This window comes from Anomaloglossus baeobatrachus, unplaced genomic scaffold (genome assembly GCF_048569485.1).
Source record: "Anomaloglossus baeobatrachus isolate aAnoBae1 unplaced genomic scaffold, aAnoBae1.hap1 Scaffold_404, whole genome shotgun sequence".
NCBI lineage: Eukaryota > Metazoa > Chordata > Amphibia > Anura > Aromobatidae > Anomaloglossus > Anomaloglossus baeobatrachus.
This window is the reverse complement of record NW_027443376.1, coordinates 174,917-196,958: the sequence shown is the minus strand read 5'-3', so window position 1 is coordinate 196,958 and position 22,042 is coordinate 174,917. Positions and strand designations below refer to the sequence as shown.

Below are 22,042 nucleotides of genomic sequence, written 5' to 3'. Positions count from 1 at the left end.
CTATTCCATTCAATTACACATGATCTAGATTAGACTGACAACAAGATACTGCACGGGACATAGCAGAGTTGGTGAAGTTGAGTGGTGATGAGTTTGCTATTTGGATGAATAAAGCAAGTAAAAAGTGTGTTAGATAAAAATTCATTTCAATTCGCTAATCGGGCTAATATGAATCAGGTGAATCGAGTTCTGCTTTTGGAAACTGGGTTAAGAAGGGGTGCACCGTTCCTGGAGGTACTGCAATACCAGGTCAATGCGTGGAGTGGACAGAGCAAGCTCTTTTTCCATCTCCCTGTTCTAAAAATCCATTTAATATATGGTCCCCAGATAGGGGACGTATCAGATATTAAACTGATAAGAACAGATACTACACTTGATCTTAGCCAAAAGGCCGAGAAGCGATAACCAGAATTGGTTTGGGCCTCGAGTGGCACCCTGGCCTATGCCGGACACATCTTAGGGAGAGAGAGCGAGAGGGAGACAAACCCACGCCTACACAAGACATTTTGTCACCCAAGCCAACCCTTGAAAAGGCTGCTTTGCAGAGCAAAAACAAGAAGAATGGTGCGTTTTGCAGCCGCCGCCCACTGCAATGAATCTGAATAACTCCTCCTTTAGGGCGCAAGCAACTCCCCTCCCCCTTGCAGTCTTTCCAATTCACGATACAAAAAGACGGACAGGACAGGTTGCCTGACTTTCCGTCACTGCCACCCTTTGCCATCCTTACCCGTAGAAAGCCCTTTCATCATCCCCAAACCCTAATCTTTTCCCTTTCCTTCCCAGCCCCCAAACCCTGCCCTCTGTACCTTTCTCACCACCCGCTTCCCTTCTCCTGTCATCCCCCTACCACCCGGGAAAAAAAGAGATTGCCCCCTCCTTCCACTAGCCCACCCTCCCACCCAAAGAACAACTTCTTCTGCGCAGCTTGTTTTCTAGGCAGCAGCGCTATTGTGATGTCATCGGGGGGCATTGTGACAAGCCGCCAGTGTTCCGTCTCTTCATGTTGTGCACTGTTCAAACCGAAAATACATCAACAGGCAGGCTACAGAAAAGCTTACTAACAAAGGTTAGAGAGGGGCTTTCTCAGAGGGCTTTTTACAGTTTGTCTATTCCCAATTAGCCGGTTTAGTATACTTAATGAAAGTACTAATTCTTTCATAGGCCGCCCATTCTTAGTATTTGACGTTCAGGTAACAACAGGTAACTTTATTTGGAGTGGAAGCAGAGAGATAACACCAGATGCCAATTGTAGATCCTCTCACACCTGTGGTCACTGCAGCATCTGACTCCACTTTGTCCAAAAGGGATCTATTCCATTCAATTACACATGATCTAGATTAGACTGACAACAAGATACTGCACGGGACATAGCAGAGTTGGTGAAGTTGAGTGGTGATGAGTTTGCTATTTGGATGAATAAAGCAAGTAAAAAGTGTGTTAGATAAAAATTCATTTCAATTCGCTAATCGGGCTAATATGAATCAGGTGAATCGAGTTCTGCTTTTGGAAACTGGGTTAAGAAGGGGTGCACCGTTCCTGGAGGTACTGCAATACCAGGTCAATGCGTGGAGTGGACAGAGCAAGCTCTTTTTCCATCTCCCTGTTCTAAAAATCCATTTAATATATGGTCCCCAGATAGGGGACGTATCAGATATTAAACTGATAAGAACAGATGAGATTTCATCCGCAATTTTCAGAATCAAGATAGCCCCGAAGGCCAGCAGGCCACCACACAAAAGCGCAGTGCCTGGGTGATCGCCTCCCGAGCCCCGGAACCACCAGCCAAAAGGGGGACGTAAGCACCAAAAGGCGCAACAATCCCCAAGGCCGGCGGTTGTGCAAGCCCGGGCCCCTCCCAGCCAAGACCAAGGCAAACCCAATGAAGGGACTACACTTGATCTTAGCCAAAAGGCCGAGAAGCGATAACCAGAATTGGTTTGGGCCTCGAGTGGCACCCTGGCCTATGCCGGACACATCTTAGGGAGAGAGAGCGAGAGGGAGACAAACCCACGCCTACACAAGACATTTTGTCACCCAAGCCAACCCTTGAAAAGGCTGCTTTGCAGAGCAAAAACAAGAAGAATGGTGCGTTTTGCAGCCGCCGCCCACTGCAATGAATCTGAATAACTCCTCCTTTAGGGCGCAAGCAACTCCCCTCCCCCTTGCAGTCTTTCCAATTCACGATACAAAAAGACGGACAGGACAGGTTGCCTGACTTTCCGTCACTGCCACCCTTTGCCATCCTTACCCGTAGAAAGCCCTTTCATCATCCCCAAACCCTAATCTTTTCCCTTTCCTTCCCAGCCCCCAAACCCTGCCCTCTGTACCTTTCTCACCACCCGCTTCCCTTCTCCTGTCATCCCCCTACCACCCGGGAAAAAAAGAGATTGCCCCCTCCTTCCACTAGCCCACCCTCCCACCCAAAGAACAACTTCTTCTGCGCAGCTTGTTTTCTAGGCAGCAGCGCTATTGTGATGTCATCGGGGGGCATTGTGACAAGCCGCCAGTGTTCCGTCTCTTCATGTTGTGCACTGTTCAAACCGAAAATACATCAACAGGCAGGCTACAGAAAAGCTTACTAACAAAGGTTAGAGAGGGGCTTTCTCAGAGGGCTTTTTACAGTTTGTCTATTCCCAATTAGCCGGTTTAGTATACTTAATGAAAGTACTAATTCTTTCATAGGCCGCCCATTCTTAGTATTTGACGTTCAGGTAACAACAGGTAACTTTATTTGGAGTGGAAGCAGAGAGATAACACCAGATGCCAATTGTAGATCCTCTCACACCTGTGGTCACTGCAGCATCTGACTCCACTTTGTCCAAAAGGGATCTATTCCATTCAATTACACATGATCTAGATTAGACTGACAACAAGATACTGCACGGGACATAGCAGAGTTGGTGAAGTTGAGTGGTGATGAGTTTGCTATTTGGATGAATAAAGCAAGTAAAAAGTGTGTTAGATAAAAATTCATTTCAATTCGCTAATCGGGCTAATATGAATCAGGTGAATCGAGTTCTGCTTTTGGAAACTGGGTTAAGAAGGGGTGCACCGTTCCTGGAGGTACTGCAATACCAGGTCAATGCGTGGAGTGGACAGAGCAAGCTCTTTTTCCATCTCCCTGTTCTAAAAATCCATTTAATATATGGTCCCCAGATAGGGGACGTATCAGATATTAAACTGATAAGAACAGATACTACACTTGATCTTAGCCAAAAGGCCGAGAAGCGATAACCAGAATTGGTTTGGGCCTCGAGTGGCACCCTGGCCTATGCCGGACACATCTTAGGGAGAGAGAGCGAGAGGGAGACAAACCCACGCCTACACAAGACATTTTGTCACCCAAGCCAACCCTTGAAAAGGCTGCTTTGCAGAGCAAAAACAAGAAGAATGGTGCGTTTTGCAGCCGCCGCCCACTGCAATGAATCTGAATAACTCCTCCTTTAGGGCGCAAGCAACTCCCCTCCCCCTTGCAGTCTTTCCAATTCACGATACAAAAAGACGGACAGGACAGGTTGCCTGACTTTCCGTCACTGCCACCCTTTGCCATCCTTACCCGTAGAAAGCCCTTTCATCATCCCCAAACCCTAATCTTTTCCCTTTCCTTCCCAGCCCCCAAACCCTGCCCTCTGTACCTTTCTCACCACCCGCTTCCCTTCTCCTGTCATCCCCCTACCACCCGGGAAAAAAAGAGATTGCCCCCTCCTTCCACTAGCCCACCCTCCCACCCAAAGAACAACTTCTTCTGCGCAGCTTGTTTTCTAGGCAGCAGCGCTATTGTGATGTCATCGGGGGGCATTGTGACAAGCCGCCAGTGTTCCGTCTCTTCATGTTGTGCACTGTTCAAACCGAAAATACATCAACAGGCAGGCTACAGAAAAGCTTACTAACAAAGGTTAGAGAGGGGCTTTCTCAGAGGGCTTTTTACAGTTTGTCTATTCCCAATTAGCCGGTTTAGTATACTTAATGAAAGTACTAATTCTTTCATAGGCCGCCCATTCTTAGTATTTGACGTTCAGGTAACAACAGGTAACTTTATTTGGAGTGGAAGCAGAGAGATAACACCAGATGCCAATTGTAGATCCTCTCACACCTGTGGTCACTGCAGCATCTGACTCCACTTTGTCCAAAAGGGATCTATTCCATTCAATTACACATGATCTAGATTAGACTGACAACAAGATACTGCACGGGACATAGCAGAGTTGGTGAAGTTGAGTGGTGATGAGTTTGCTATTTGGATGAATAAAGCAAGTAAAAAGTGTGTTAGATAAAAATTCATTTCAATTCGCTAATCGGGCTAATATGAATCAGGTGAATCGAGTTCTGCTTTTGGAAACTGGGTTAAGAAGGGGTGCACCGTTCCTGGAGGTACTGCAATACCAGGTCAATGCGTGGAGTGGACAGAGCAAGCTCTTTTTCCATCTCCCTGTTCTAAAAAACCATTTAATATATGGTCCCCAGATAGGGGACGTATCAGATATTAAACTGATAAGAACAGATACTACACTTGATCTTAGCCAAAAGGCCGAGAAGCGATAACCAGAATTGGTTTGGGCCTCGAGTGGCACCCTGGCCTATGCCGGACACATCTTAGGGAGAGAGAGCGAGAGGGAGACAAACCCACGCCTACACAAGACATTTTGTCACCCAAGCCAACCCTTGAAAAGGCTGCTTTGCAGAGCAAAAACAAGAAGAATGGTGCGTTTTGCAGCCGCCGCCCACTGCAATGAATCTGAATAACTCCTCCTTTAGGGCGCAAGCAACTCCCCTCCCCCTTGCAGTCTTTCCAATTCACGATACAAAAAGACGGACAGGACAGGTTGCCTGACTTTCCGTCACTGCCACCCTTTGCCATCCTTACCCGTAGAAAGCCCTTTCATCATCCCCAAACCCTAATCTTTTCCCTTTCCTTCCCAGCCCCCAAACCCTGCCCTCTGTACCTTTCTCACCACCCGCTTCCCTTCTCCTGTCATCCCCCTACCACCCGGGAAAAAAAGAGATTGCCCCCTCCTTCCACTAGCCCACCCTCCCACCCAAAGAACAACTTCTTCTGCGCAGCTTGTTTTCTAGGCAGCAGCGCTATTGTGATGTCATCGGGGGGCATTGTGACAAGCCGCCAGTGTTCCGTCTCTTCATGTTGTGCACTGTTCAAACCGAAAATACATCAACAGGCAGGCTACAGAAAAGCTTACTAACAAAGGTTAGAGAGGGGCTTTCTCAGAGGGCTTTTTACAGTTTGTCTATTCCCAATTAGCCGGTTTAGTATACTTAATGAAAGTACTAATTCTTTCATAGGCCGCCCATTCTTAGTATTTGACGTTCAGGTAACAACAGGTAACTTTATTTGGAGTGGAAGCAGAGAGATAACACCAGATGCCAATTGTAGATCCTCTCACACCTGTGGTCACTGCAGCATCTGACTCCACTTTGTCCAAAAGGGATCTATTCCATTCAATTACACATGATCTAGATTAGACTGACAACAAGATACTGCACGGGACATAGCAGAGTTGGTGAAGTTGAGTGGTGATGAGTTTGCTATTTGGATGAATAAAGCAAGTAAAAAGTGTGTTAGATAAAAATTCATTTCAATTCGCTAATCGGGCTAATATGAATCAGGTGAATCGAGTTCTGCTTTTGGAAACTGGGTTAAGAAGGGGTGCACCGTTCCTGGAGGTACTGCAATACCAGGTCAATGCGTGGAGTGGACAGAGCAAGCTCTTTTTCCATCTCCCTGTTCTAAAAATCCATTTAATATATGGTCCCCAGATAGGGGACGTATCAGATATTAAACTGATAAGAACAGATACTACACTTGATCTTAGCCAAAAGGCCGAGAAGCGATAACCAGAATTGGTTTGGGCCTCGAGTGGCACCCTGGCCTATGCCGGACACATCTTAGGGAGAGAGAGCGAGAGGGAGACAAACCCACGCCTACACAAGACATTTTGTCACCCAAGCCAACCCTTGAAAAGGCTGCTTTGCAGAGCAAAAACAAGAAGAATGGTGCGTTTTGCAGCCGCCGCCCACTGCAATGAATCTGAATAACTCCTCCTTTAGGGCGCAAGCAACTCCCCTCCCCCTTGCAGTCTTTCCAATTCACGATACAAAAAGACGGACAGGACAGGTTGCCTGACTTTCCGTCACTGCCACCCTTTGCCATCCTTACCCGTAGAAAGCCCTTTCATCATCCCCAAACCCTAATCTTTTCCCTTTCCTTCCCAGCCCCCAAACCCTGCCCTCTGTACCTTTCTCACCACCCGCTTCCCTTCTCCTGTCATCCCCCTACCACCCGGGAAAAAAAGAGATTGCCCCCTCCTTCCACTAGCCCACCCTCCCACCCAAAGAACAACTTCTTCTGCGCAGCTTGTTTTCTAGGCAGCAGCGCTATTGTGATGTCATCGGGGGGCATTGTGACAAGCCGCCAGTGTTCCGTCTCTTCATGTTGTGCACTGTTCAAACCGAAAATACATCAACAGGCAGGCTACAGAAAAGCTTACTAACAAAGGTTAGAGAGGGGCTTTCTCAGAGGGCTTTTTACAGTTTGTCTATTCCCAATTAGCCGGTTTAGTATACTTAATGAAAGTACTAATTCTTTCATAGGCCGCCCATTCTTAGTATTTGACGTTCAGGTAACAACAGGTAACTTTATTTGGAGTGGAAGCAGAGAGATAACACCAGATGCCAATTGTAGATCCTCTCACACCTGTGGTCACTGCAGCATCTGACTCCACTTTGTCCAAAAGGGATCTATTCCATTCAATTACACATGATCTAGATTAGACTGACAACAAGATACTGCACGGGACATAGCAGAGTTGGTGAAGTTGAGTGGTGATGAGTTTGCTATTTGGATGAATAAAGCAAGTAAAAAGTGTGTTAGATAAAAATTCATTTCAATTCGCTAATCGGGCTAATATGAATCAGGTGAATCGAGTTCTGCTTTTGGAAACTGGGTTAAGAAGGGGTGCACCGTTCCTGGAGGTACTGCAATACCAGGTCAATGCGTGGAGTGGACAGAGCAAGCTCTTTTTCCATCTCCCTGTTCTAAAAATCCATTTAATATATGGTCCCCAGATAGGGGACGTATCAGATATTAAACTGATAAGAACAGATACTACACTTGATCTTAGCCAAAAGGCCGAGAAGCGATAACCAGAATTGGTTTGGGCCTCGAGTGGCACCCTGGCCTATGCCGGACACATCTTAGGGAGAGAGAGCGAGAGGGAGACAAACCCACGCCTACACAAGACATTTTGTCACCCAAGCCAACCCTTGAAAAGGCTGCTTTGCAGAGCAAAAACAAGAAGAATGGTGCGTTTTGCAGCCGCCGCCCACTGCAATGAATCTGAATAACTCCTCCTTTAGGGCGCAAGCAACTCCCCTCCCCCTTGCAGTCTTTCCAATTCACGATACAAAAAGACGGACAGGACAGGTTGCCTGACTTTCCGTCACTGCCACCCTTTGCCATCCTTACCCGTAGAAAGCCCTTTCATCATCCCCAAACCCTAATCTTTTCCCTTTCCTTCCCAGCCCCCAAACCCTGCCCTCTGTACCTTTCTCACCACCCGCTTCCCTTCTCCTGTCATCCCCCTACCACCCGGGAAAAAAAGAGATTGCCCCCTCCTTCCACTAGCCCACCCTCCCACCCAAAGAACAACTTCTTCTGCGCAGCTTGTTTTCTAGGCAGCAGCGCTATTGTGATGTCATCGGGGGGCATTGTGACAAGCCGCCAGTGTTCCGTCTCTTCATGTTGTGCACTGTTCAAACCGAAAATACATCAACAGGCAGGCTACAGAAAAGCTTACTAACAAAGGTTAGAGAGGGGCTTTCTCAGAGGGCTTTTTACAGTTTGTCTATTCCCAATTAGCCGGTTTAGTATACTTAATGAAAGTACTAATTCTTTCATAGGCCGCCCATTCTTAGTATTTGACGTTCAGGTAACAACAGGTAACTTTATTTGGAGTGGAAGCAGAGAGATAACACCAGATGCCAATTGTAGATCCTCTCACACCTGTGGTCACTGCAGCATCTGACTCCACTTTGTCCAAAAGGGATCTATTCCATTCAATTACACATGATCTAGATTAGACTGACAACAAGATACTGCACGGGACATAGCAGAGTTGGTGAAGTTGAGTGGTGATGAGTTTGCTATTTGGATGAATAAAGCAAGTAAAAAGTGTGTTAGATAAAAATTCATTTCAATTCGCTAATCGGGCTAATATGAATCAGGTGAATCGAGTTCTGCTTTTGGAAACTGGGTTAAGAAGGGGTGCACCGTTCCTGGAGGTACTGCAATACCAGGTCAATGCGTGGAGTGGACAGAGCAAGCTCTTTTTCCATCTCCCTGTTCTAAAAATCCATTTAATATATGGTCCCCAGATAGGGGACGTATCAGATATTAAACTGATAAGAACAGATTTTTTTTTTATTAAGTTGGCTATCCCATCAGGGACAATCCGATCATACCAAAATCGGTCCATCGAGTTTGGATGACAAGTCACCCAATATTTACAGAATCGCCCGAAGGCACGGCGGTCACCGCACAAAAGCGACAGTGCCGCGGGTGATCGCCTCCCGAGCCCAGGAACCACCAGCCAAAAGGGGACGTAAGCACCAAAAGGCGCAACAATCCCCGAGGCCGGCAGTTGTGCAAGCCCGGGCCCCTCCCAGCCAAGACCAAGGAAAACCCAATGAAGGGACTACACTTGATCTTAGCCAAAAGGCCGAGAAGCGATAACCAGAATTGGTTTGGGCCTCGAGTGGCACCCTGGCCTATGCCGGACACATCTTAGGGAGAGAGAGCGAGAGGGAGACAAACCCACGCCTACACAAGACATTTTGTCACCCAAGCCAACCCTTGAAAAGGCTGCTTTGCAGAGCAAAAACAAGAAGAATGGTGCGTTTTGCAGCCGCCGCCCACTGCAATGAATCTGAATAACTCCTCCTTTAGGGCGCAAGCAACTCCCCTCCCCCTTGCAGTCTTTCCAATTCACGATACAAAAAGACGGACAGGACAGGTTGCCTGACTTTCCGTCACTGCCACCCTTTGCCATCCTTACCCGTAGAAAGCCCTTTCATCATCCCCAAACCCTAATCTTTTCCCTTTCCTTCCCAGCCCCCAAACCCTGCCCTCTGTACCTTTCTCACCACCCGCTTCCCTTCTCCTGTCATCCCCCTACCACCCGGGAAAAAAAGAGATTGCCCCCTCCTTCCACTAGCCCACCCTCCCACCCAAAGAACAACTTCTTCTGCGCAGCTTGTTTTCTAGGCAGCAGCGCTATTGTGATGTCATCGGGGGGCATTGTGACAAGCCGCCAGTGTTCCGTCTCTTCATGTTGTGCACTGTTCAAACCGAAAATACATCAACAGGCAGGCTACAGAAAAGCTTACTAACAAAGGTTAGAGAGGGGCTTTCTCAGAGGGCTTTTTACAGTTTGTCTATTCCCAATTAGCCGGTTTAGTATACTTAATGAAAGTACTAATTCTTTCATAGGCCGCCCATTCTTAGTATTTGACGTTCAGGTAACAACAGGTAACTTTATTTGGAGTGGAAGCAGAGAGATAACACCAGATGCCAATTGTAGATCCTCTCACACCTGTGGTCACTGCAGCATCTGACTCCACTTTGTCCAAAAGGGATCTATTCCATTCAATTACACATGATCTAGATTAGACTGACAACAAGATACTGCACGGGACATAGCAGAGTTGGTGAAGTTGAGTGGTGATGAGTTTGCTATTTGGATGAATAAAGCAAGTAAAAAGTGTGTTAGATAAAAATTCATTTCAATTCGCTAATCGGGCTAATATGAATCAGGTGAATCGAGTTCTGCTTTTGGAAACTGGGTTAAGAAGGGGTGCACCGTTCCTGGAGGTACTGCAATACCAGGTCAATGCGTGGAGTGGACAGAGCAAGCTCTTTTTCCATCTCCCTGTTCTAAAAATCCATTTAATATATGGTCCCCAGATAGGGGACGTATCAGATATTAAACTGATAAGAACAGATACTACACTTGATCTTAGCCAAAAGGCCGAGAAGCGATAACCAGAATTGGTTTGGGCCTCGAGTGGCACCCTGGCCTATGCCGGACACATCTTAGGGAGAGAGAGCGAGAGGGAGACAAACCCACGCCTACACAAGACATTTTGTCACCCAAGCCAACCCTTGAAAAGGCTGCTTTGCAGAGCAAAAACAAGAAGAATGGTGCGTTTTGCAGCCGCCGCCCACTGCAATGAATCTGAATAACTCCTCCTTTAGGGCGCAAGCAACTCCCCTCCCCCTTGCAGTCTTTCCAATTCACGATACAAAAAGACGGACAGGACAGGTTGCCTGACTTTCCGTCACTGCCACCCTTTGCCATCCTTACCCGTAGAAAGCCCTTTCATCATCCCCAAACCCTAATCTTTTCCCTTTCCTTCCCAGCCCCCAAACCCTGCCCTCTGTACCTTTCTCACCACCCGCTTCCCTTCTCCTGTCATCCCCCTACCACCCGGGAAAAAAAGAGATTGCCCCCTCCTTCCACTAGCCCACCCTCCCACCCAAAGAACAACTTCTTCTGCGCAGCTTGTTTTCTAGGCAGCAGCGCTATTGTGATGTCATCGGGGGGCATTGTGACAAGCCGCCAGTGTTCCGTCTCTTCATGTTGTGCACTGTTCAAACTGAAAATACATCAACAGGCAGGCTACAGAAAAGCTTACTAACAAAGGTTAGAGAGGGGCTTTCTCAGAGGGCTTTTTACAGTTTGTCTATTCCCAATTAGCCGGTTTAGTATACTTAATGAAAGTACTAATTCTTTCATAGGCCGCCCATTCTTAGTATTTGACGTTCAGGTAACAACAGGTAACTTTATTTGGAGTGGAAGCAGAGAGATAACACCAGATGCCAATTGTAGATCCTCTCACACCTGTGGTCACTGCAGCATCTGACTCCACTTTGTCCAAAAGGGATCTATTCCATTCAATTACACATGATCTAGATTAGACTGACAACAAGATACTGCACGGGACATAGCAGAGTTGGTGAAGTTGAGTGGTGATGAGTTTGCTATTTGGATGAATAAAGCAAGTAAAAAGTGTGTTAGATAAAAATTCATTTCAATTCGCTAATCGGGCTAATATGAATCAGGTGAATCGAGTTCTGCTTTTGGAAACTGGGTTAAGAAGGGGTGCACCGTTCCTGGAGGTACTGCAATACCAGGTCAATGCGTGGAGTGGACAGAGCAAGCTCTTTTTCCATCTCCCTGTTCTAAAAATCCATTTAATATATGGTCCCCAGATAGGGGACGTATCAGATATTAAACTGATAAGAACAGATGAGATTTCATCCGCAAATTTCAGAAAACGGTCATCGGCCACCACACAAAAGCGCAGTGCCGCAGGTGATCGCCTCCCGAGCCCAGGAACCTCCAGCCATAAGGGGACGTAAGCACCAAAAGGCGCAACAATCCCCGAGGCCGGCGGTTGTGCAAGCCCGGGCCCCTCCCAGCCAAGACCAAGGCAAACCCAATGAAGGGACTACACTTGATCTTAGCCAAAAGGCCGAGAAGCGATAACCAGAATTGGTTTGGGCCTCGAGTGGCACCCTGGCCTATGCCGGACACATCTTAGGGAGAGAGAGCGAGAGGGAGACAAACCCACGCCTACACAAGACATTTTGTCACCCAAGCCAACCCTTGAAAAGGCTGCTTTGCAGAGCAAAAACAAGAAGAATGGTGCGTTTTGCAGCCGCCGCCCACTGCAATGAATCTGAATAACTCCTCCTTTAGGGCGCAAGCAACTCCCCTCCCCCTTGCAGTCTTTCCAATTCACGATACAAAAAGACGGACAGGACAGGTTGCCTGACTTTCCGTCACTGCCACCCTTTGCCATCCTTACCCGTAGAAAGCCCTTTCATCATCCCCAAACCCTAATCTTTTCCCTTTCCTTCCCAGCCCCCAAACCCTGCCCTCTGTACCTTTCTCACCACCCGCTTCCCTTCTCCTGTCATCCCCCTACCACCCGGGAAAAAAAGAGATTGCCCCCTCCTTCCACTAGCCCACCCTCCCACACAAAGAACAACTTCTTCTGCGCAGCTTGTTTTCTAGGCAGCAGCGCTATTGTGATGTCATCGGGGGGCATTGTGACAAGCCGCCAGTGTTCCGTCTCTTCATGTTGTGCACTGTTCAAACCGAAAATACATCAACAGGCAGGCTACAGAAAAGCTTACTAACAAAGGTTAGAGAGGGGCTTTCTCAGAGGGCTTTTTACAGTTTGTCTATTCCCAATTAGCCGGTTTAGTATACTTAATGAAAGTACTAATTCTTTCATAGGCCGCCCATTCTTAGTATTTGACGTTCAGGTAACAACAGGTAACTTTATTTGGAGTGGAAGCAGAGAGATAACACCAGATGCCAATTGTAGATCCTCTCACACCTGTGGTCACTGCAGCATCTGACTCCACTTTGTCCAAAAGGGATCTATTCCATTCAATTACACATGATCTAGATTAGACTGACAACAAGATACTGCACGGGACATAGCAGAGTTGGTGAAGTTGAGTGGTGATGAGTTTGCTATTTGGATGAATAAAGCAAGTAAAAAGTGTGTTAGATAAAAATTCATTTCAATTCGCTAATCGGGCTAATATGAATCAGGTGAATCGAGTTCTGCTTTTGGAAACTGGGTTAAGAAGGGGTGCACCGTTCCTGGAGGTACTGCAATACCAGGTCAATGCGTGGAGTGGACAGAGCAAGCTCTTTTTCCATCTCCCTGTTCTAAAAATCCATTTAATATATGGTCCCCAGATAGGGGACGTATCAGATATTAAACTGATAAGAACAGATTTTTTGATTTAATGAAGCTTTCCAAAGCACCGCAAAAATGCATGACCGAAGTCACACCAAAAACAGTGCAAAGGCTAGGATTCGTGTGGACCCCTCCGTGAGAAGAGGATCCCCAAAAATCAACCCCGTCCCTCCGAGCCAGAAGGCCACAGCGAGGGTCAGGGATCTTCGGTGCTCCCCCAAGCCGAAGCCTGGTTGAGCCTTGTTGTTGCTCCCAGCGTCCACCGAGGCATCTTACCCAAGTGGAGTAGGGAGCTACTAGTCGTTGGTTTCGCAGCCGAGACTGCCCGGACCGTCAACCGGTGTTGGTTTCTCAGCCCAAGGCTGACCGGACCTCCAACCGGGTGTTGGTTTCTCAGCCCAAGGCTAACCGGACCTCCAACCGGGTGTTGGTTTCTCAGCCAAAGCTGACCCGGACCTCCAACCGGGTGTTGGTTTCTCAGCCCAAAGCTGACCGGACCTCCGACCGGGATTATAAAAATTTCCCTTCTTAGCCAGAAGGCCGGGATAGGGCAATATGCTTGGAAAGTATGAATAGGCAAGGCGCGGCGTGCGACAGAGTCTGAGGCTTACCAGGGTCCCAACCTAGCAAGTTCAGACTCCCTCCAGGGTGTCCATTCCTGGGGCACATTGCACCATAACCCCCACACTTACTCAGTCTAATAGCCTCGATCCTGGTAGGGCCATGGTTTCCTCTAGATGGATATACTATCCTCCCAAAGTACTAACAAGCGCAACCTTCCAGTGTGCATTGCATCATTGTACTAAGGTGGCCGGAGCCTTAAACCACCTTTTCGAACGATACTACACTTGATCTTAGCCAAAAGGCCGAGAAGCGATAACCAGAATTGGTTTGGGCCTCGAGTGGCACCCTGGCCTATGCCGGACACATCTTAGGGAGAGAGAGCGAGAGGGAGACAAACCCACGCCTACACAAGACATTTTGTCACCCAAGCCAACCCTTGAAAAGGCTGCTTTGCAGAGCAAAAACAAGAAGAATGGTGCGTTTTGCAGCCGCCGCCCACTGCAATGAATCTGAATAACTCCTCCTTTAGGGCGCAAGCAACTCCCCTCCCCCTTGCAGTCTTTCCAATTCACGATACAAAAAGACGGACAGGACAGGTTGCCTGACTTTCCGTCACTGCCACCCTTTGCCATCCTTACCCGTAGAAAGCCCTTTCATCATCCCCAAACCCTAATCTTTTCCCTTTCCTTCCCAGCCCCCAAACCCTGCCCTCTGTACCTTTCTCACCACCCGCTTCCCTTCTCCTGTCATCCCCCTACCACCCGGGAAAAAAAGAGATTGCCCCCTCCTTCCACTAGCCCACCCTCCCACCCAAAGAACAACTTCTTCTGCGCAGCTTGTTTTCTAGGCAGCAGCGCTATTGTGATGTCATCGGGGGGCATTGTGACAAGCCGCCAGTGTTCCGTCTCTTCATGTTGTGCACTGTTCAAACCGAAAATACATCAACAGGCAGGCTACAGAAAAGCTTACTAACAAAGGTTAGAGAGGGGCTTTCTCAGAGGGCTTTTTACAGTTTGTCTATTCCCAATTAGCCGGTTTAGTATACTTAATGAAAGTACTAATTCTTTCATAGGCCGCCCATTCTTAGTATTTGACGTTCAGGTAACAACAGGTAACTTTATTTGGAGTGGAAGCAGAGAGATAACACCAGATGCCAATTGTAGATCCTCTCACACCTGTGGTCACTGCAGCATCTGACTCCACTTTGTCCAAAAGGGATCTATTCCATTCAATTACACATGATCTAGATTAGACTGACAACAAGATACTGCACGGGACATAGCAGAGTTGGTGAAGTTGAGTGGTGATGAGTTTGCTATTTGGATGAATAAAGCAAGTAAAAAGTGTGTTAGATAAAAATTCATTTCAATTCGCTAATCGGGCTAATATGAATCAGGTGAATCGAGTTCTGCTTTTGGAAACTGGGTTAAGAAGGGGTGCACCGTTCCTGGAGGTACTGCAATACCAGGTCAATGCGTGGAGTGGACAGAGCAAGCTCTTTTTCCATCTCCCTGTTCTAAAAATCCATTTAATATATGGTCCCCAGATAGGGGACGTATCAGATATTAAACTGATAAGAACAGATACTACACTTGATCTTAGCCAAAAGGCCGAGAAGCGATAACCAGAATTGGTTTGGGCCTCGAGTGGCACCCTGGCCTATGCCGGACACATCTTAGGGAGAGAGAGCGAGAGGGAGACAAACCCACGCCTACACAAGACATTTTGTCACCCAAGCCAACACTTGAAAAGGCTGCTTTGCAGAGCAAAAACAAGAAGAATGGTGCGTTTTGCAGCCGCCGCCCACTGCAATGAATCTGAATAACTCCTCCTTTAGGGCGCAAGCAACTCCCCTCCCCCTTGCAGTCTTTCCAATTCACGATACAAAAAGACGGACAGGACAGGTTGCCTGACTTTCCGTCACTGCCACCCTTTGCCATCCTTACCCGTAGAAAGCCCTTTCATCATCCCCAAACCCTAATCTTTTCCCTTTCCTTCCCAGCCCCCAAACCCTGCCCTCTGTACCTTTCTCACCACCCGCTTCCCTTCTCCTGTCATCCCCCTACCACCCGGGAAAAAAAGAGATTGCCCCCTCCTTCCACTAGCCCACCCTCCCACCCAAAGAACAACTTCTTCTGCGCAGCTTGTTTTCTAGGCAGCAGCGCTATTGTGATGTCATCGGGGGGCATTGTGACAAGCCGCCAGTGTTCCGTCTCTTCATGTTGTGCACTGTTCAAACCGAAAATACATCAACAGGCAGGCTACAGAAAAGCTTACTAACAAAGGTTAGAGAGGGGCTTTCTCAGAGGGCTTTTTACAGTTTGTCTATTCCCAATTAGCCGGTTTAGTATACTTAATGAAAGTACTAATTCTTTCATAGGCCGCCCATTCTTAGTATTTGACGTTCAGGTAACAACAGGTAACTTTATTTGGAGTGGAAGCAGAGAGATAACACCAGATGCCAATTGTAGATCCTCTCACACCTGTGGTCACTGCAGCATCTGACTCCACTTTGTCCAAAAGGGATCTATTCCATTCAATTACACATGATCTAGATTAGACTGACAACAAGATACTGCACGGGACATAGCAGAGTTGGTGAAGTTGAGTGGTGATGAGTTTGCTATTTGGATGAATAAAGCAAGTAAAAAGTGTGTTAGATAAAAATTCATTTCAATTCGCTAATCGGGCTAATATGAATCAGGTGAATCGAGTTCTGCTTTTGGAAACTGGGTTAAGAAGGGGTGCACCGTTCCTGGAGGTACTGCAATACCAGGTCAATGCGTGGAGTGGACAGAGCAAGCTCTTTTTCCATCTCCCTGTTCTAAAAATCCATTTAATATATGGTCCCCAGATAGGGGACGTATCAGATATTAAACTGATAAGAACAGATACTACACTTGATCTTAGCCAAAAGGCCGAGAAGCGATAACCAGAATTGGTTTGGGCCTCGAGTGGCACCCTGGCCTATGCCGGACACATCTTAGGGAGAGAGAGCGAGAGGGAGACAAACCCACGCCTACACAAGACATTTTGTCACCCAAGCCAACCCTTGAAAAGGCTGCTTTGCAGAGCAAAAACAAGAAGAATGGTGCGTTTTGCAGCCGCCGCCCACTGCAATGAATCTGAATAACTCCTCCTTTAGGGCGCAAGCAACTCCCCTCCCCCTTGCAGTCTTTCCAATTCACGATACAAAAAGACGGACAGGACAGGTTGCCTGACTTTCCGTCACTGCCACCCTTTGCCATCCTTACCCGTAGAAAGCCCTTTCATCATCCCCAAACCCTAATCTTTTCCCTTTCCTTCCCAGCCCCCAAACCCTGCCCTCTGTACCTTTCTCACCACCCGCTTCCCTTCTCCTGTCATCCCCCTACCACCCGGGAAAAAAAGAGATTGCCCCCTCCTTCCACTAGCCCACCCTCCCACCCAAAGAACAACTTCTTCTGCGCAGCTTGTTTTCTAGGCAGCAGCGCTATTGTGATGTCATCGGGGGGCATTGTGACAAGCCGCCAGTGTTCCGTCTCTTCATGTTGTGCACTGTTCAAACCGAAAATACATCAACAGGCAGGCTACAGAAAAGCTTACTAACAAAGGTTAGAGAGGGGCTTTCTCAGAGGGCTTTTTACAGTTTGTCTATTCCCAATTAGCCGGTTTAGTATACTTAATGAAAGTACTAATTCTTTCATAGGCCGCCCATTCTTAGTATTTGACGTTCAGGTAACAACAGGTAACTTTATTTGGAGTGGAAGCAGAGAGATAACACCAGATGCCAATTGTAGATCCTCTCACACCTGTGGTCACTGCAGCATCTGACTCCACTTTGTCCAAAAGGGATCTATTCCATTCAATTACACATGATCTAGATTAGACTGACAACAAGATACTGCACGGGACATAGCAGAGTTGGTGAAGTTGAGTGGTGATGAGTTTGCTATTTGGATGAATAAAGCAAGTAAAAAGTGTGTTAGATAAAAATTCATTTCAATTCGCTAATCGGGCTAATATGAATCAGGTGAATCGAGTTCTGCTTTTGGAAACTGGGTTAAGAAGGGGTGCACCGTTCCTGGAGGTACTGCAATACCAGGTCAATGCGTGGAGTGGACAGAGCAAGCTCTTTTTCCATCTCCCTGTTCTAAAAATCCATTTAATATATGGTCCCCAGATAGGGGACGTATCAGATATTAAACTGATAAGAACAGATACTACACTTGATCTTAGCCAAAAGGCCGAGAAGCGATAACCAGAATTGGTTTGGGCCTCGAGTGGCACCCTGGCCTATGCCGGACACATCTTAGGGAGAGAGAGCGAGAGGGAGACAAACCCACGCCTACACAAGACATTTTGTCACCCAAGCCAACCCTTGAAAAGGCTGCTTTGCAGAGCAAAAACAAGAAGAATGGTGCGTTTTGCAGCCGCCGCCCACTGCAATGAATCTGAATAACTCCTCCTTTAGGGCGCAAGCAACTCCCCTCCCCCTTGCAGTCTTTCCAATTCACGATACAAAAAGACGGACAGGACAGGTTGCCTGACTTTCCGTCACTGCCACCCTTTGCCATCCTTACCCGTAGAAAGCCCTTTCATCATCCCCAAACCCTAATCTTTTCCCTTTCCTTCCCAGCCCCCAAACCCTGCCCTCTGTACCTTTCTCACCACCCGCTTCCCTTCTCCTGTCATCCCCCTACCACCCGGGAAAAAAAGAGATTGCCCCCTCCTTCCACTAGCCCACCCTCCCACCCAAAGAACAACTTCTTCTGCGCAGCTTGTTTTCTAGGCAGCAGCGCTATTGTGATGTCATCGGGGGGCATTGTGACAAGCCGCCAGTGTTCCGTCTCTTCATGTTGTGCACTGTTCAAACCGAAAATACATCAACAGGCAGGCTACAGAAAAGCTTACTAACAAAGGTTAGAGAGGGGCTTTCTCAGAGGGCTTTTTACAGTTTGTCTATTCCCAATTAGCCGGTTTAGTATACTTAATGAAAGTACTAATTCTTTCATAGGCCGCCCATTCTTAGTATTTGACGTTCAGGTAACAACAGGTAACTTTATTTGGAGTGGAAGCAGAGAGATAACACCAGATGCCAATTGTAGATCCTCTCACACCTGTGGTCACTGCAGCATCTGACTCCACTTTGTCCAAAAGGGATCTATTCCATTCAATTACACATGATCTAGATTAGACTGACAACAAGATACTGCACGGGACATAGCAGAGTTGGTGAAGTTGAGTGGTGATGAGTTTGCTATTTGGATGAATAAAGCAAGTAAAAAGTGTGTTAGATAAAAATTCATTTCAATTCGCTAATCGGGCTAATATGAATCAGGTGAATCGAGTTCTGCTTTTGGAAACTGGGTTAAGAAGGGGTGCACCGTTCCTGGAGGTACTGCAATACCAGGTCAATGCGTGGAGTGGACAGAGCAAGCTCTTTTTCCATCTCCCTGTTCTAAAAATCCATTTAATATATGGTCCCCAGATAGGGGACGTATCAGATATTAAACTGATAAGAACAGATACTACACTTGATCTTAGCCAAAAGGCCGAGAAGCGATAACCAGAATTGGTTTGGGCCTCGAGTGGCACCCTGGCCTATGCCGGACACATCTTAGGGAGAGAGAGCGAGAGGGAGACAAACCCACGCCTACACAAGACATTTTGTCACCCAAGCCAACCCTTGAAAAGGCTGCTTTGCAGAGCAAAAACAAGAAGAATGGTGCGTTTTGCAGCCGCCGCCCACTGCAATGAATCTGAATAACTCCTCCTTTAGGGCGCAAGCAACTCCCCTCCCCCTTGCAGTCTTTCCAATTCACGATACAAAAAGACGGACAGGACAGGTTGCCTGACTTTCCGTCACTGCCACCCTTTGCCATCCTTACCCGTAGAAAGCCCTTTCATCATCCCCAAACCCTAATCTTTTCCCTTTCCTTCCCAGCCCCCAAACCCTGCCCTCTGTACCTTTCTCACCACCCGCTTCCCTTCTCCTGTCATCCCCCTACCACCCGGGAAAAAAAGAGATTGCCCCCTCCTTCCACTAGCCCACCCTCCCACCCAAAGAACAACTTCTTCTGCGCAGCTTGTTTTCTAGGCAGCAGCGCTATTGTGATGTCATCGGGGGGCATTGTGACAAGCCGCCAGTGTTCCGTCTCTTCATGTTGTGCACTGTTCAAACCGAAAATACATCAACAGGCAGGCTACAGAAAAGCTTACTAACAAAGGTTAGAGAGGGGCTTTCTCAGAGGGCTTTTTACAGTTTGTCTATTCCCAATTAGCCGGTTTAGTATACTTAATGAAAGTACTAATTCTTTCATAGGCCGCCCATTCTTAGTATTTGACGTTCAGGTAACAACAGGTAACTTTATTTGGAGTGGAAGCAGAGAGATAACACCAGATGCCAATTGTAGATCCTCTCACACCTGTGGTCACTGCAGCATCTGACTCCACTTTGTCCAAAAGGGATCTATTCCATTCAATTACACATGATCTAGATTAGACTGACAACAAGATACTGCACGGGACATAGCAGAGTTGGTGAAGTTGAGTGGTGATGAGTTTGCTATTTGGATGAATAAAGCAAGTAAAAAGTGTGTTAGATAAAAATTCATTTCAATTCGCTAATCGGGCTAATATGAATCAGGTGAATCGAGTTCTGCTTTTGGAAACTGGGTTAAGAAGGGGTGCACCGTTCCTGGAGGTACTGCAATACCAGGTCAATGCGTGGAGTGGACAGAGCAAGCTCTTTTTCCATCTCCCTGTTCTAAAAATCCATTTAATATATGGTCCCCAGATAGGGGACGTATCAGATATTAAACTGATAAGAACAGATACTACACTTGATCTTAGCCAAAAGGCCGAGAAGCGATAACCAGAATTGGTTTGGGCCTCGAGTGGCACCCTGGCCTATGCCGGACACATCTTAGGGAGAGAGAGCGAGAGGGAGACAAACCCACGCCTACACAAGACATTTTGTCACCCAAGCCAACCCTTGAAAAGGCTGCTTTGCAGAGCAAAAACAAGAAGAATGGTGCGTTTTGCAGCCGCCGCCCACTGCAATGAATCTGAATAACTCCTCCTTTAGGGCGCAAGCAACTCCCCTCCCCCTTGCAGTCTTTCCAATTCACGATACAAAAAGACGGACAGGACAGGTTGCCTGACTTTCCGTCACTGCCACCCTTTGCCATCCTTACCCGTAGAAAGCCCTTTCATCATCCCCAAACCCTAATCTTTTCCCTTTCCTTCCCAGCCCCCAAACCCTGCCCTCTGTACCTTTCTCACCACCCGCTTCCCTTCTCCTGTCATCCCCCTACCACCCGGGAAAAAAAGAGATTGCCCCCTCCTTCCACTAGCCCACCCTCCCACCCAAAGAACAACTTCTTCTGCGCAGCTTGTTTTCTAGGCAGCAGCGCTATTGTGATGTCATCGGGGGGCATTGTGACAAGCCGCCAGTGTTCCGTCTCTTCATGTTGTGCACTGTTCAAACCGAAAATACATCAACAGGCAGGCTACAGAAAAGCTTACTAACAAAGGTTAGAGAGGGGCTTTCTCAGAGGGCTTTTTACAGTTTGTCTATTCCCAATTAGCCGGTTTAGTATACTTAATGAAAGTACTAATTCTTTCATAGGCCGCCCATTCTTAGTATTTGACGTTCAGGTAACAACAGGTAACTTTATTTGGAGTGGAAGCAGAGAGATAACACCAGATGCCAATTGTAGATCCTCTCACACCTGTGGTCACTGCAGCATCTGACTCCACTTTGTCCAAAAGGGATCTATTCCATTCAATTACACATGATCTAGATTAGACTGACAACAAGATACTGCACGGGACATAGCAGAGTTGGTGAAGTTGAGTGGTGATGAGTTTGCTATTTGGATGAATAAAGCAAGTAAAAAGTGTGTTAGATAAAAATTCATTTCAATTCGCTAATCGGGCTAATATGAATCAGGTGAATCGAGTTCTGCTTTTGGAAACTGGGTTAAGAAGGGGTGCACCGTTCCTGGAGGTACTGCAATACCAGGTCAATGCGTGGAGTGGACAGAGCAAGCTCTTTTTCCATCTCCCTGTTCTAAAAATCCATTTAATATATGGTCCCCAGATAGGGGACGTATCAGATATTAAACTGATAAGAACAGATACTACACTTGATCTTAGCCAAAAGGCCGAGAAGCGATAACCAGAATTGGTTTGGGCCTCGAGTGGCACCCTGGCCTATGCCGGACACATCTTAGGGAGAGAGAGCGAGAGGGAGACAAACCCACGCCTACACAAGACATTTTGTCACCCAAGCCAACCCTTGAAAAGGCTGCTTTGCAGAGCAAAAACAAGAAGAATGGTGCGTTTTGCAGCCGCCGCCCACTGCAATGAATCTGAATAACTCCTCCTTTAGGGCGCAAGCAACTCCCCTCCCCCTTGCAGTCTTTCCAATTCACGATACAAAAAGACGGACAGGACAGGTTGCCTGACTTTCCGTCACTGCCACCCTTTGCCATCCTTACCCGTAGAAAGCCCTTTCATCATCCCCAAACCCTAATCTTTTCCCTTTCCTTCCCAGCCCCCAAACCCTGCCCTCTGTACCTTTCTCACCACCCGCTTCCCTTCTCCTGTCATCCCCCTACCACCCGGGAAAAAAAGAGATTGCCCCCTCCTTCCACTAGCCCACCCTCCCACCCAAAGAACAACTTCTTCTGCGCAGCTT

The 22,042-nt window shown here is 47.4% G+C and overlaps 15 non-coding genes and 3 pseudogenes across 15 annotated transcripts; all 18 read right to left on the bottom strand.

Annotated features, from left to right (window-relative positions):
• Positions 1 to 212: 212 nt before the first annotated feature.
• LOC142276894 (U2 spliceosomal RNA) lies at positions 213 to 403 on the bottom strand. The gene has a single exon (XR_012740280.1). It is a non-coding gene; the product is annotated as a U2 spliceosomal RNA (small nuclear RNA).
• Positions 404 to 1,520: 1,117 nt separating this feature from the next.
• Positions 1,521 to 1,704, bottom strand: LOC142277003 (U2 spliceosomal RNA). Its single transcript, XR_012740376.1, has one exon. It is a non-coding gene; the product is annotated as a U2 spliceosomal RNA (small nuclear RNA).
• Positions 1,705 to 3,041: 1,337 nt separating this feature from the next.
• On the bottom strand, positions 3,042 to 3,232 carry LOC142276893 (U2 spliceosomal RNA). The gene has a single exon (XR_012740279.1). It is a non-coding gene; the product is annotated as a U2 spliceosomal RNA (small nuclear RNA).
• A 1,117-nt stretch (positions 3,233 to 4,349) lies between these two features.
• On the bottom strand, positions 4,350 to 4,540 carry LOC142276962 (U2 spliceosomal RNA). The gene has a single exon (XR_012740341.1). It is a non-coding gene; the product is annotated as a U2 spliceosomal RNA (small nuclear RNA).
• A 1,117-nt stretch (positions 4,541 to 5,657) lies between these two features.
• LOC142276892 (U2 spliceosomal RNA) lies at positions 5,658 to 5,848 on the bottom strand. The gene has a single exon (XR_012740278.1). It is a non-coding gene; the product is annotated as a U2 spliceosomal RNA (small nuclear RNA).
• Positions 5,849 to 6,965: 1,117 nt separating this feature from the next.
• On the bottom strand, positions 6,966 to 7,156 carry LOC142276891 (U2 spliceosomal RNA). The gene has a single exon (XR_012740277.1). It is a non-coding gene; the product is annotated as a U2 spliceosomal RNA (small nuclear RNA).
• Positions 7,157 to 8,273: 1,117 nt separating this feature from the next.
• LOC142277010 (U2 spliceosomal RNA) lies at positions 8,274 to 8,446 on the bottom strand (annotated as a pseudogene).
• Positions 8,447 to 8,602: 156 nt separating this feature from the next.
• On the bottom strand, positions 8,603 to 8,744 carry LOC142277020 (U2 spliceosomal RNA; annotated as a pseudogene).
• A 1,117-nt stretch (positions 8,745 to 9,861) lies between these two features.
• LOC142276889 (U2 spliceosomal RNA) lies at positions 9,862 to 10,052 on the bottom strand. Its single transcript, XR_012740276.1, has one exon. It is a non-coding gene; the product is annotated as a U2 spliceosomal RNA (small nuclear RNA).
• Positions 10,053 to 11,169: 1,117 nt separating this feature from the next.
• Positions 11,170 to 11,354, bottom strand: LOC142276997 (U2 spliceosomal RNA). Its single transcript, XR_012740371.1, has one exon. It is a non-coding gene; the product is annotated as a U2 spliceosomal RNA (small nuclear RNA).
• A 1,322-nt stretch (positions 11,355 to 12,676) lies between these two features.
• On the bottom strand, positions 12,677 to 12,873 carry LOC142276987 (U2 spliceosomal RNA). Its single transcript, XR_012740363.1, has one exon. It is a non-coding gene; the product is annotated as a U2 spliceosomal RNA (small nuclear RNA).
• Positions 12,874 to 13,528: 655 nt separating this feature from the next.
• LOC142277018 (U2 spliceosomal RNA) lies at positions 13,529 to 13,670 on the bottom strand (annotated as a pseudogene).
• A 1,117-nt stretch (positions 13,671 to 14,787) lies between these two features.
• LOC142276888 (U2 spliceosomal RNA) lies at positions 14,788 to 14,978 on the bottom strand. Its single transcript, XR_012740275.1, has one exon. It is a non-coding gene; the product is annotated as a U2 spliceosomal RNA (small nuclear RNA).
• Positions 14,979 to 16,095: 1,117 nt separating this feature from the next.
• LOC142276887 (U2 spliceosomal RNA) lies at positions 16,096 to 16,286 on the bottom strand. The gene has a single exon (XR_012740274.1). It is a non-coding gene; the product is annotated as a U2 spliceosomal RNA (small nuclear RNA).
• Positions 16,287 to 17,403: 1,117 nt separating this feature from the next.
• Positions 17,404 to 17,594, bottom strand: LOC142276886 (U2 spliceosomal RNA). Its single transcript, XR_012740273.1, has one exon. It is a non-coding gene; the product is annotated as a U2 spliceosomal RNA (small nuclear RNA).
• Positions 17,595 to 18,711: 1,117 nt separating this feature from the next.
• Positions 18,712 to 18,902, bottom strand: LOC142276885 (U2 spliceosomal RNA). The gene has a single exon (XR_012740272.1). It is a non-coding gene; the product is annotated as a U2 spliceosomal RNA (small nuclear RNA).
• Positions 18,903 to 20,019: 1,117 nt separating this feature from the next.
• LOC142276883 (U2 spliceosomal RNA) lies at positions 20,020 to 20,210 on the bottom strand. The gene has a single exon (XR_012740270.1). It is a non-coding gene; the product is annotated as a U2 spliceosomal RNA (small nuclear RNA).
• Positions 20,211 to 21,327: 1,117 nt separating this feature from the next.
• On the bottom strand, positions 21,328 to 21,518 carry LOC142276882 (U2 spliceosomal RNA). Its single transcript, XR_012740269.1, has one exon. It is a non-coding gene; the product is annotated as a U2 spliceosomal RNA (small nuclear RNA).
• Positions 21,519 to 22,042: the final 524 nt, after the last annotated feature.